Source organism: Athene noctua, unplaced genomic scaffold, assembly GCF_965140245.1.
Source record: "Athene noctua unplaced genomic scaffold, bAthNoc1.hap1.1 HAP1_HAP1_scaffold_34, whole genome shotgun sequence".
Classification (NCBI taxonomy): Eukaryota; Metazoa; Chordata; class Aves; order Strigiformes; family Strigidae; genus Athene; species Athene noctua.
In genome coordinates this window covers 2077052-2088118 of record NW_027437537.1, presented here as the reverse complement: position 1 = coordinate 2088118, position 11067 = coordinate 2077052, and the positions used below count along the sequence as shown (strand labels likewise).

At 56.7% G+C, this 11067-nt stretch overlaps 1 pseudogene; it reads right to left on the bottom strand.

Moving 5' to 3' along the window:
- Positions 1-663: 663 nt before the first annotated feature.
- LOC141974166 (olfactory receptor 14A16-like) lies at positions 664-1616 on the bottom strand (annotated as a pseudogene).
- Positions 1617-11067: the final 9451 nt, after the last annotated feature.

The window sequence follows — 11067 nt, the reverse complement described above, 5'->3', positions numbered from 1 at the left end:
CGGAGGCCTGGCTGTGCGAGGACACTGCTGCGTGCCCCCACCCTGCAAATCACACGGGTCACCTGGTCACTGGGGTTGTCCTCTGCGGGCCAATTGCTTGGGCGTGTTCTTGACACCAGGTTTGGAGGAAGAGCTCAGCCTTCAGGCACTGCCCTGAGCAGATCCTCTTTCATGACGGAACTGCTCTCGAGCAGCCTGGCTCTGTCACACAAGTGCCCAGTGCCTGTCCCTGCCTGCGTCACAGGACTGCCGTGCAGCCGGAGCGTGACCGAGGTGCCAGAGCCCTCAGGCCTGACACCGAACCCAAGGGGTCAGAAAGAGAGTATGGGAGTGAGAAGAGAACATCTCTGGAAGACCAAGCGCTCCCTGGCAGGGCAGCCACGCGGGAACTCTCTTCCCCTCCACCTCTCACACAGGAATTGTCCCTGCAGCTCCAAAAAATTCTCAGAGGAAGGAACTCAGAAGAAAAAACATCACTGCAAGCACTTTACTTTGTTAAAACACACACAGATCATGGCTCCTCATTTACGCAGCCACTCATTCAGAACAGAAAAGCAGACAGTGAATTAGGAAGGGGATGACAACATCATTACAAATAAAATACCACCAAAACCAACAGAAAAAGCAGACAGGCTGAGTTTATACAGAGTGATATTATAACGGCTATGAAGAAGATGAGCAGTTTATTGCTTCAGAATACCATCTGGCTACCAGTTTCCTCAGGGCATCAGTGAGATCCTGGTTCCTCATGCTGTAGATGAGGGGGTTCAGTGTTGGGGGCACCATCGAGTACAGAAATGACACCACCAGGTCCAGGGCTGGGGAAGAGATGGAGGGGGGCTTCAGGTAGGAAACCATGACAGTGCTGACAAAGAGGGAGACCACGGCCAGGTGAGGGAGGCACGTGGAAAAGGCTTTGTGCTGTCCCTGCTCAGAGGGGATCCTCAGCACGGCCCTGAAGATCTGCACATAGGATACCACAATGAAAACAAAACACCCAGAAAGTAAACAGACACCAACCACGATAAGCCAACTTCCCTGAGGTAGGAGTGTGAGCAGGAGAGCTTGAGGATCTGGGGGATTTCACAGAAGAACTGGCCCAGGGTGTTGCCTTTGCAGAGTGGCAGTGAAAATGTGCTGGCTGTGTGCAGCAGAGCATAGAGAAACCCAGAGCCCCAGGCAGCTGCTGCCATGTGGGCACAAGCTCTGCTGCCCAGGAGGGTCCCGTAGTGCAGGGGGTTGCAGATGGCAACGTAGCGGTCGTAGGACATGATGGTGAGGAGAGAAAACTCTGCTCCAAAAAAGAAGACCAAGAAAAAGACCTGGGCAGCACATCCGAGGTAGGAGATGTGCCTGTTGTGCCAGAGGGAGTTGGCCATGGCTTTGGGGAGAGTGGTGGAGAGGGAGCCCAGGTCGAGGAGGGAGAGGTTGAGGAGGAAGAAGTACATGGGGGTGTGCAGGCGGTGGTCACAGGCGATGGCGGTGATGATGAGGCCGTTGCCCAGGAGGGCAGCCAGGGAGATGCCCAGGAAGAGCCAGAAGTGCAGGAGCTGCAGCTCCCGTCTGTCTGCGAATGCCAGGAGGAGGAACCCGGTGACGGAGCTGCCGTTGGACATCTGTTCACTCTGGATCTGGAGGGTGTTACAGGAAGAAAAGGCAGTGGAAGGGTGAAGACACTTCTCTGAGGAAAATCTGTGCCATTTCTTTGTAGACCCTCCCCCTTCCCCCCCACAACTCTTTTTTTGCCTCTGGGAGACCCTTCATTCACCCTCCTGACCTGAGCTTCATTTTCTGCAGCTAACGCTGTGATTTCATGCTGTGACGGGCAGGGCCTCTGCCCATGGGTCCTTGAGAAGGCAGCCCTGCCCCACGGCAGTGGGGACGTGGGAACGTGCCAGGGGAGGAGGGGATAGGTTTGATATCAGAATTAGTCCGATGAAATCACTCCGCATTTAGAAGGGTTTATCAGATTCCACACTCCTAGTGCAAAGGAACATGGGTGGCAGAAAGTCATTTTAGGCAATCTTGTATTCCTACCTCCCCCATTATGCCCTCTGAGCGTTCTCTGAAACCAGAGACCCTGAGAATTTCTCCTGCACTCCGAGCCAATGGCTGTGAGACCGGAGGAGCAACAGGACAGCGTTACCCTTCCGCCGCTGTGCTGCCTCCTCCCAGACACCAACATTGCCGGGCGGCTGCTCCCAGCCCCGGAGCTCTGCAGAGGGCACTGGGCACGGGGCTGCAGAGCTGCACCCCGGCTCTGCTGCAGCTCGGGCTGAGAGGAGGAGGGTCCTGCCTTGGACCCCACTGCCCTGAGAGCAGAGGCTTCGCTGGTGGGAGAGGAGGAGGCAGGGGGGCTTGCTCAGAGGAAGGGCTCTGCGCTGGAGGGGATGAGATGGAGATTTCTGAACTCTCCCTCCCACGTTTCTGTCTGCATTTCCTCTCATTGCCGGGCCGTAGCCCCGCTCTCTGCAGTTTTTCCCCCTGGAAGGTGCTTCCCTGTGCCAGGTCTTTCCCTGTCAGCACGGACAGACCCCGTCCCAAGCTCTGTGCACTCACCTTGGCGCTAGAGAAACCTGCCTGTTAGCAGGGCACTGCCTGGGCGCATATTCCTGTTCCCAGGTCGAAAAGGGCAGGTCAGAGCAACCCTGATGGGTGATGCTGGTGCTGTCCAGAGGCGGGGGAGTGGCTGAAGGCACTTTAGGAAGCTGCTGTCAGAGATGCTGCTCACTCGGGGCTTCAGCTCCGGTGTCTCAGTGCCTTCTGCAAGCGTGAGAACTCCTTTTCCATTTCTCTCCCCAAATTCTGCAAAAGCAGGAGATTGTAAACCCAGCCATAAGCAAGCTCCTTCTCTTGGTAGTAATCCCTGCCTTGGGCTTCCTCTTGAAATGCTGCCTCTGCCCGTGTCCTGGGGGTGATGTGGGGCTGGGAGCAGCCCTGCCCCACGCAGCAGCCTCTCTCTCCACAGCAGCAGGACCCTGCCCTGCCGGGGGTCTCTCCTGCCCCCCACAGCTGCTCCCCCCGGCGCCGTGGGCAGCTCCCCAGGCAGGCTGAGTGCTGACCCTGGCCGGCGGCAGAGTCCCTGCCCCAGCACGCAGCCCCGGGGGTGCAGGGACCCTGCTCGGAAGGACAGCCCTGGGCACCCCCGGCTGCACCCGCGGCTGCACCCCCCCGCAGCCGTCCCCGGGAGAAGGCAGAGCCGTGGCCTGTCCCTCTGGCAGCGCAGCAGGGAAGCCCTGCTCGGGAGCACGGCCTCCTCCTCTGGACAGGAGGGACATTCCTGGGGCTGTGCCGGCTGCACCACATCCCTCCGCCACCTGCAGCTGCCCTGCCCCGCACCCACAGACCGACGGTGTCACGGGCTGGCAAGGTTTCTCCTCCTCTGAGCTCTCAGCACCCTCCCAGGGCCGTCTGCCTCTGCCCTCGCTGTGCCCGGCTCCTGTGCCCTCGGTGCCTGCAGGCAGTGCCCTCGGCCCTGCTGCCCTTTGCAGAGGAGCTGCTCCTGGGCAGAGCTGGCTCTCTGCAGCGCTGACCACTTGCCCTCAGCTCCCTCCGGCCCAGGAGCCCGGCCCAGCTCCGCAGCACAGGACCAGCCCCAGGCATTTTAAGGACCCCGCGGGTGGGTTTGGTGCCGAGCCCAGGGACCTCAGGCAGTGGCAGAACAAGGCGGGTGCCTGTCAGAAAGTGAAACTCTGATGCCAACTCCCCAGGCCATGGCAGTGTTAATGTGTCCCCGTGAGGACCATTACTGACAAAGCCTCCCCAGGGCTGCTTAGAGCTGAGAGCGCCAGGCAGAGCTGACAGGTAAACAAAGGCCATGGCAAGGTGGAACAGATTCTGAGTGACCCTCCATGTCTTACATTAAACACAAGGGCCAAGACCTGACCCCAGCCCCTGGGAGGGGGAATCCCGTCCCTGCCCCATTGCTCAGGGCCCTTCCTGGGGCAGTGTCATGTGGGGACGGGCAATGCCAAGGGCAGGACCATGGTCCAGCACCTCCCAGGCTCTCGGCTGGGGAAGGGGAGGCCACGAGACCCAGTGCTGGGAGGGGAAGGGGCTTCCTCATGGCCACCAGTGGCAGAGACACCAGCCAGAGCCAAGGGCAGAGAGAGCTCAGCTCTGCTGGGGCACTGTCAGAGTTTCCTCATCCCTCTCTTGTCCCCACCCCAAGGTATCCCACCGTGTCCCACACCTGCACCTCTTTCTCTGCAGGCTGGAGATGTCCACCCGGCTGCCACACCTTGCTCTCACCTCAGCATCTCCCTTCCTTTCCTGAGATCTCCCCGTCCTCCCTGCCTGCTCCGTGAAACACAAAGCCTGGGGCTGCTCCAGTCTCCCTCGGGGTGACCTGTTCCACCACAGCCCTGCCCTTCCAGGGACATTGCTCTGTGCCCGCTCTGGGCCTCCCCACCTGCACTCTGTGGCATTAGTTCTTGCTCCTGCTGTATCTCCCTACAAAGAGAACTCCCCCATCTCTGAACTCACCCCTCGCTCCCTCTCAGGCTACTTCTAGAGTGTCTGAAGCCTCCACACCGCTGGGCAAATGGTGTCCAGCTCCCTCAGCCACCCCACACAGGGCACATGTAGAACATCCCCAGCCCCACCCTGGCAGACCTTCTGGGCCTGATGGACAGTGCCCTGTAGAAGAAGTCATCTCTCAGGTTTCAGAAGGGGCAGAGCACATCTAGGGGCAATGAATGCACTCAGGGACACACGTACCTTCACCCTTCCCCTCTCTGAACTTCCTTGCCGATTTGCTTCATCAACCAACAGAGAAACAAATGTTCTTCCTCGCTGGAATCCCCTCTGCTCACAGCAGTGTGCGTGCTAGTTTGGGCACCTTCTGCATGTGCTGAATGTTTCCCACTGGCGGCCGCACGCAAAGATCAGCACCGGGCTGTGTGCCGCCCGCTTCTCTCTGCAAGATGCCCAGACTGGAAGGTCTGTCCTGGGGAGGCAGCTGTACCTTAGCTGGGGGTATTTCTGTCATCGGCAGCACTCATTTCATTCTTGTCACAGACAGAGCTCTGTGGCCCCAGTGGGGTGGGCCACCTCTTCCGTGATTTCAGTGGAGCTCTCCTGCAGTGGCACCGTGACATTCATGGTGTTTGCTTCCATAACCTTCTTCTTCGGGCCAGCCTGCCCTTCCTGTTCACACGGGCACCCTGTCTGTGCGTCAGAGCTGCCGGCCTGGGGCAGCTCTGCCATCAGCGTGGGCAGACAGGAGGTCTTGTCCGGCTGCTCCTCTCCCCTCACCAGTGTCACTGTCCCCGTGACACCCTCATCCTTGTCTGTGCGATGCCCAGAACAGCCCTCCTGACGCAGTCTGACAAACCCCTTTTCCTACACCATCCTCAGCCCACTGCTCGATACCCTCATCTACAGCCTGTGGGCCAGAGATGTTGTGGGGGACAAGGAGGGCACTCAGAAAAGTTCTCCGGAAAGCTCTGAGCTGCACAGAGACCCCATCAGAGCTGTGGGCCTGCCAAAGAAATCCTCTCTGGTTCCCTTGTGAACAGGCCCAGAGGACCAGGGCAAGTGTGTGCTGTTTTGTGGGCATGCCTCTGGAAGTATGTGATAGTTAGAAGGCTTTGGGTGTGGGAAAGGGCAGAGCGGTGGTGGTGGAGCTGGCTGGCATTATTGTGAGACCTCCTCTCTCAATCATCTCAGAAAAGCCAGAGCAAGCAGGGAAGTTCCATGGTACTCAGCAAAGGCAAGGACCAAGACTCACCTGAGAAGGGCAAGAAAGGAGTGTGGGAGAGTTGCAGGCGGGCCACCTTCACCTCAGCCCCGGGGAAGGTGCTGGGGAAAGTCCTCCTGCAGCCAGCGCCAGGCACTGGAAGGAAGATTGCTGAACGTGTATGGGAGGGAAAGTAGGCTCTGTCGTGTACCTGGACTTTAACAAGGCCTCAGCCATGGTCTCCCATGGTCTCCTTCTACCCATCTTGGTGACACCTGGGCTGAAGGAGCGCACAATGAGGTGGGTGGGAGTTTCGCTGGAGGATCAGGCCCAGATGTCATCAGTGCTGAGGAGTCTCCTGGCAACCAGTCACTAGTGACACCCCTCAGTGAGCAGCATTTGGGCCAAGCCGGGCAGAGTGCCTGGGGGTGGTGGAGGGCATCACCTGCCTCCGGCACGGCCGGGGTGGCTGAGCAGGGGCCTCTCCAGCACAGCAGCACGTTGTGTCCCTTTGGATGTGGCTGCGAGGTCACTTCTGCCTGGCCAGCGGTGGGGAGCCGGCACTGGGAGGGCTTGGAAGCCATTACAAAGCTGCTCTCCTCAAGGTGAGAGATTCGGGGAGGTCAGGGAAATCTGGGACAAGGGAGATGGCAGATTTGGGGAGGGAAGAGGGGTTTGCCCAACAGAGATGAAAGATTTTGAAGAGGAAAGACGTGTTCAGGTAATTTTGATGCCACTGCACGCCTTACCGAGAAAACTTCTGTGACAGCACCTTACCCTTTTAGTAATCTCAAGTCCTAACGCTACTCCTCAGTGACACCCGTCACCCTGACAAGAATCCACTGCTCTAGGCCCTAACCTGAATCTTTACCTCTGAAGTGCAACCTCACACCTCATTTCTCTTACCCTGTCACTCACCCTAATCCCCAGGCCATACCCCAAGCGTCACAATGCCAGCCTTAACCCGAGCCCTTAGCCCAGCCCTCAACAAATCCCTAACCCACAAAGCCAGCCCTTACCTAAACACTGAACAGACACCCTCGGCAATTTTAGGCCCTGGCAGTCCCTGGGGACTTTGGAGACCGTGGAGCGCTGCTAGAAGGCCTTGGCTGAAGGGCAGGTAGAAGGTAATCCCTGACCCAACACGGTGGGAATGCTCTCCCGGGTCAGTTTTGCACAAGCAGACCAGGCCAAATCTGCGGAACATGTGGAGGGCAGCTTTGGCAGCAGTGCGTGTGGGGTGCGGGTGTAGAAAACCCTGAGGGAAGTGAGCAAGACAAATTGTAGCCGTGCTGAGCCGAGAGGAAGGACTCACCTCCACCAGCCTGCTGGCAGTGCCGAGCCAAGGGGGATGAGAACTCCCTTGCCTGGTTGGCCACACTCCTCCTCATGCAGCCCAGGATGCTGCTGGCCGCCTTTGCTTCAAAGGTGTGAAGCCAGGAGAGGACAAGGCTGTGGGGAGACTTAACAGCAGCCTTCCCATACCTTCCTGGGTATCGGCAAGAAATCCTCCCTCGCCCTGGTTTGGCTTCCTCTGTACCCGCATTTGGTGTTTCTGAGGTTTTCTCCATCGGGATTCCTACCTTGGTCAGCAGTTCCATTAAAGCAGAACCTCCTCCTGCTGTCTGCAGTGTCCTGCAATCCCTGATACTATCATCTTGTCAGAGGCACCACAGACCTGGTGAGCCATCTGTACACACACATTCACCGCTGGCCAAAGAGAGGTTCCCGCCGGGGGGCCTGGAGAAACTCTGGGATTTGGCAATAACAGCCCCATGAAGTTTCACTGGGAGAAGATGCCAGCCCTTCCCTGGGGACAGAATAACCCCAGGTGTGAGGGCAGGTGGGACCTGAACAGCCCGGGTCTGACCCTCAGGAGAGGAAGGGCCTGGGCATGAAGAGGGATTCCATAGGAGTCAGTGGTGCACGGTCACCGTGAGCAAGGACAACTGCCTACAGGGCTGCGTTAGAGGGAGCGTGGCAAAGCAAACCCGGGCGTTATCATCGCCCTTGACTCAGCGCTGGGGAGGCCACCTCTAGACTGGTGTGACTGGGGGAGAGGCTCCCTGTTCTAGAGGAATGGAGAGGAAAGGGAGAAGCTCCAAAGGAGATCTGCCAGGGTGGGCTTTGGGGCTTTTGCGGAGAGGCTGAAGGACCGGGGCTCTTTCAGCCTGGCGCGGTGGAGGCTCAGAGCACTACAGCAGTCGCCTGCCCCTGCTTGAAGGAGAGTTTCCGAGATAATGGAGCTTTCCCTGGGAGTGGGAAGAGAAGGAAACCTCAGCAAAGTGCAGCTTGGAACGTTCAGACTGGAGCTGAGGAAAAGGACATCTCAGTCAAAGGGTGGTCTTGTGGTGTAAGAGGTCACCCGGAGGGAGTGTGGGTCAGCCTGTGGCTTTGTGTTTCAGGGAACAGGCAGTGAGTGTGGAGAGACCTCAGTGAAGGGGGGGAATGCCGGGAGGAGAGCGAGGGAGGAAAGGAAGATGGATGTCACCAGCCTGGAGGGACAAAGGTGCATGAAGGGCCCAGCAGAAGCAAACCTGCAGCAGAGATGGCTGAGGGCTCTGCCAGGGCTGAAAGGCCACACGAGACAGAGCTCTTTGTCCCCTTGCTCATGGCAGCTGCCTCTGCCATGGGGCCTACCAGGATAAACCTGATTTGAGGCTCTGGACTGTGTTTTCCTCCTCGCCCCTTCTTGGAGAGGCCAGGAGGTGCTGTGCAGTTTTCCTACACTTGGCATTGCTCCCCTCACACCCCCTGGCCCCAGGAAGAGCCCTGAGCCCCGCACGAGGGGCAGGATCTGGATTCTCAGGCCTTGAGGGTCAGGGCTTGGACTTTCTGCTGCAGCAAACAAACCAAGGGTTTGGCAGCACTACAGCCCCCTGCACGGGGCCTTTGCCTGCCTGCAATCACAGCCTCCAATTATCTGCTCTAACGAGTCCCTGCAGAGGCTTTGTCAGTGCTGGCCCTCAGTGGGGCCAGTCAGGGCTTCAGGGTACTCTGGGATTGCTTCTGACTGGGACTTGCTGAGTAGTTTGCTCAGTCTCCTCTCACTCCCTGAGGATCATGGACATGGGGCCAAACGCACCACGGGGCTCATTAAAATACAGAACGCCCTCATGAGTCACTTCTCTTGCTGTCATTTTCTTCAAGCCTTCAAGACTTGTACAGCTAATTGAATTAATTCCAGAGTGTAGCTGAGAATGACGATTTCAAAGTGCACCTAATAAAAATCAATCTGTACTTTAAAGAGCACATTGTTTTACTTTACAGTTGAGAGAAGAGGCGATAGCAGCACTCTCTGATTGGTATTGGTGCAGAGCATCTCCTCAGGAGGTCTCCTGGACAGTCCCTTGGGGTCCAACACCGTACGGACAACCTGTGTCCTCACCTCCCGGCTCAGCATTGCTCTCCTCAGCCGCCTGGCACTCGCATCATCTCTCCTTACATCAGATTTCTCCTCTGATCTCTGCAGCGGGAGGTTACAGCTCCTTTGCACAATCTCCCCCCTGCTCTCCTTAGAGAACCGGCTGCACACGGGCGCAGAAGGATTTCTGCTATTCTCAAGCAAGGAAACGTCAAAAATAATCAAGTTTCATATCTAATAAACCACATCCCTCTCCCAGAAGGACAAGCTGTCTCCAGTGAGGCTGCCTTTCTACAAGGGTAATCTCAGGAGAAAGAGTTGAGGTTGGCAGATAGGAAAAGGTAGATATAAACCTAATGAAAGAGTTAGCGAAGGAGACAATCAGTCTCCTGAAAGACAGGCAAGCTTTTAACCACCTGAAGTTCAAAGCAGCAGCTCGCAAGCTGAGAGGAATCTGAATGAACCAAAAGGAAGGGCATGAGAACACTAAAGGGGAATGGAAAGGGCCTTTTTCTAGAGAGTTTGCATCTGAAAAGGTGACTTCAGAAAGGGTCATTCTATCGGAACAGGTGAAAAGACATAAAAGATTAAAGACATTAGATACCCCAGATAACAGTGGCAATGAAGTTTGTGGTGGTTTGACCTTGGCTAAATGCCAGGTACCCCCCAAGTCGCTCTGTCCCTTCCCCCCTTCGCCTTTCTTCCTCAACAGGGCAAAGAGGGGATAGAAAATAGGACAGGGGAAAAACACCCCAAAACACCCCTATGGGTAAAACAAAAGCAGTTTTAATAGAAGCAAAGCGAAGCAAAGGTCCGTGTGCGGAAGCAAAAAAAGGACCCAGATTTATTCTGTCCTTGCCATGGAGAGGCGCTGTGGGGCCGTCTCAGGAAGCAGGGCTCCCATACGCGGAGTGGTTGCCTCGGAGGACCAAGGGAGACCCCCCCTTCCCCCTTCCTCCCAGCTTTATACTGAGCAGACGTCACAGGGTCTGGAATGTCCCTTGGGTCAGCTGGGGTCAGCTGTCCTGGCTGTGTCCCCTCCCGAGATCTCGCCCACCCCGTCCCAGCGCAGCCCTGGTGCTGTGTAAGCACCACGCAGCAGTAGCCACCACACCAGGGTGCTGCCAACACCCTGCAGCTCCAGCAGAAACCACAGCACCGGGGGGCTTGTTTTGCTCAGCAGGGATACCAATTTAACTCAGACACCAGAGGGAAAAGAGCAGGCGTATTGTACTCAAAAGAACCACAGAAGGTAACAGAAAAAGACAGAAACCATACAGTAAGGAAAGACAGAACAGCGCGCGTAAACAAATAGGAAGGTACAGGGTAACGCATCACACCATCCCTGCCTGAGAGAGAGAGAACGGTGATTCAGAAAGATCCATCCCCACTCACAGACGTTGCCATCCCCCATTCCCGCAGTCCCTGGCAGCCCCGGTTACACCGAGGGTTTGTTGAGCCTTTCCCTGCCAGGGGGAAATCCTACGCGGTGCCTCCACCCGTAGCTGAGGCCTCCAGAGTCGCTGGGAGCGGGTCCGGCCTTGCAGAGCCCAGAATCAGCAAGGCAGAAGAGCTGGCACCTTTGTTTGAAGCGGAAATATCTGCTTCCGTTCCCACGTTAGATTCTCCCAGAGCCGGGCCAGGGCTCAGGGGAGAAGCTCAGGGAGTTTCCCAGCTCATCGAATTGATTTATGGGCAAGGTCTCACGTCAGGTCACAGGGCCAGACAGCTGTCTCTGTGACCCTGTTACCTGGCCTGCACACAAGGGAAGATCAGGAGAGAGATAGGTATATATTTAGCATAAACACGTTCAGTCCAATCCCTACTAATCCAATGGCTGTCAGCTATAAAATAGACAGGATTGATCTAAGGATTGACTCTGGCTTGGGCCTATTGTCCAGGCCCGAGCACTTCCATCTGTTCTCTTGCCTATACGTAAGGAAAAATAAGGAGATCTATATATTCAGGACAAACATATTTAGTACAATAGCTGTTAGCACAATGGTTGTCAGCTGTCAAACAC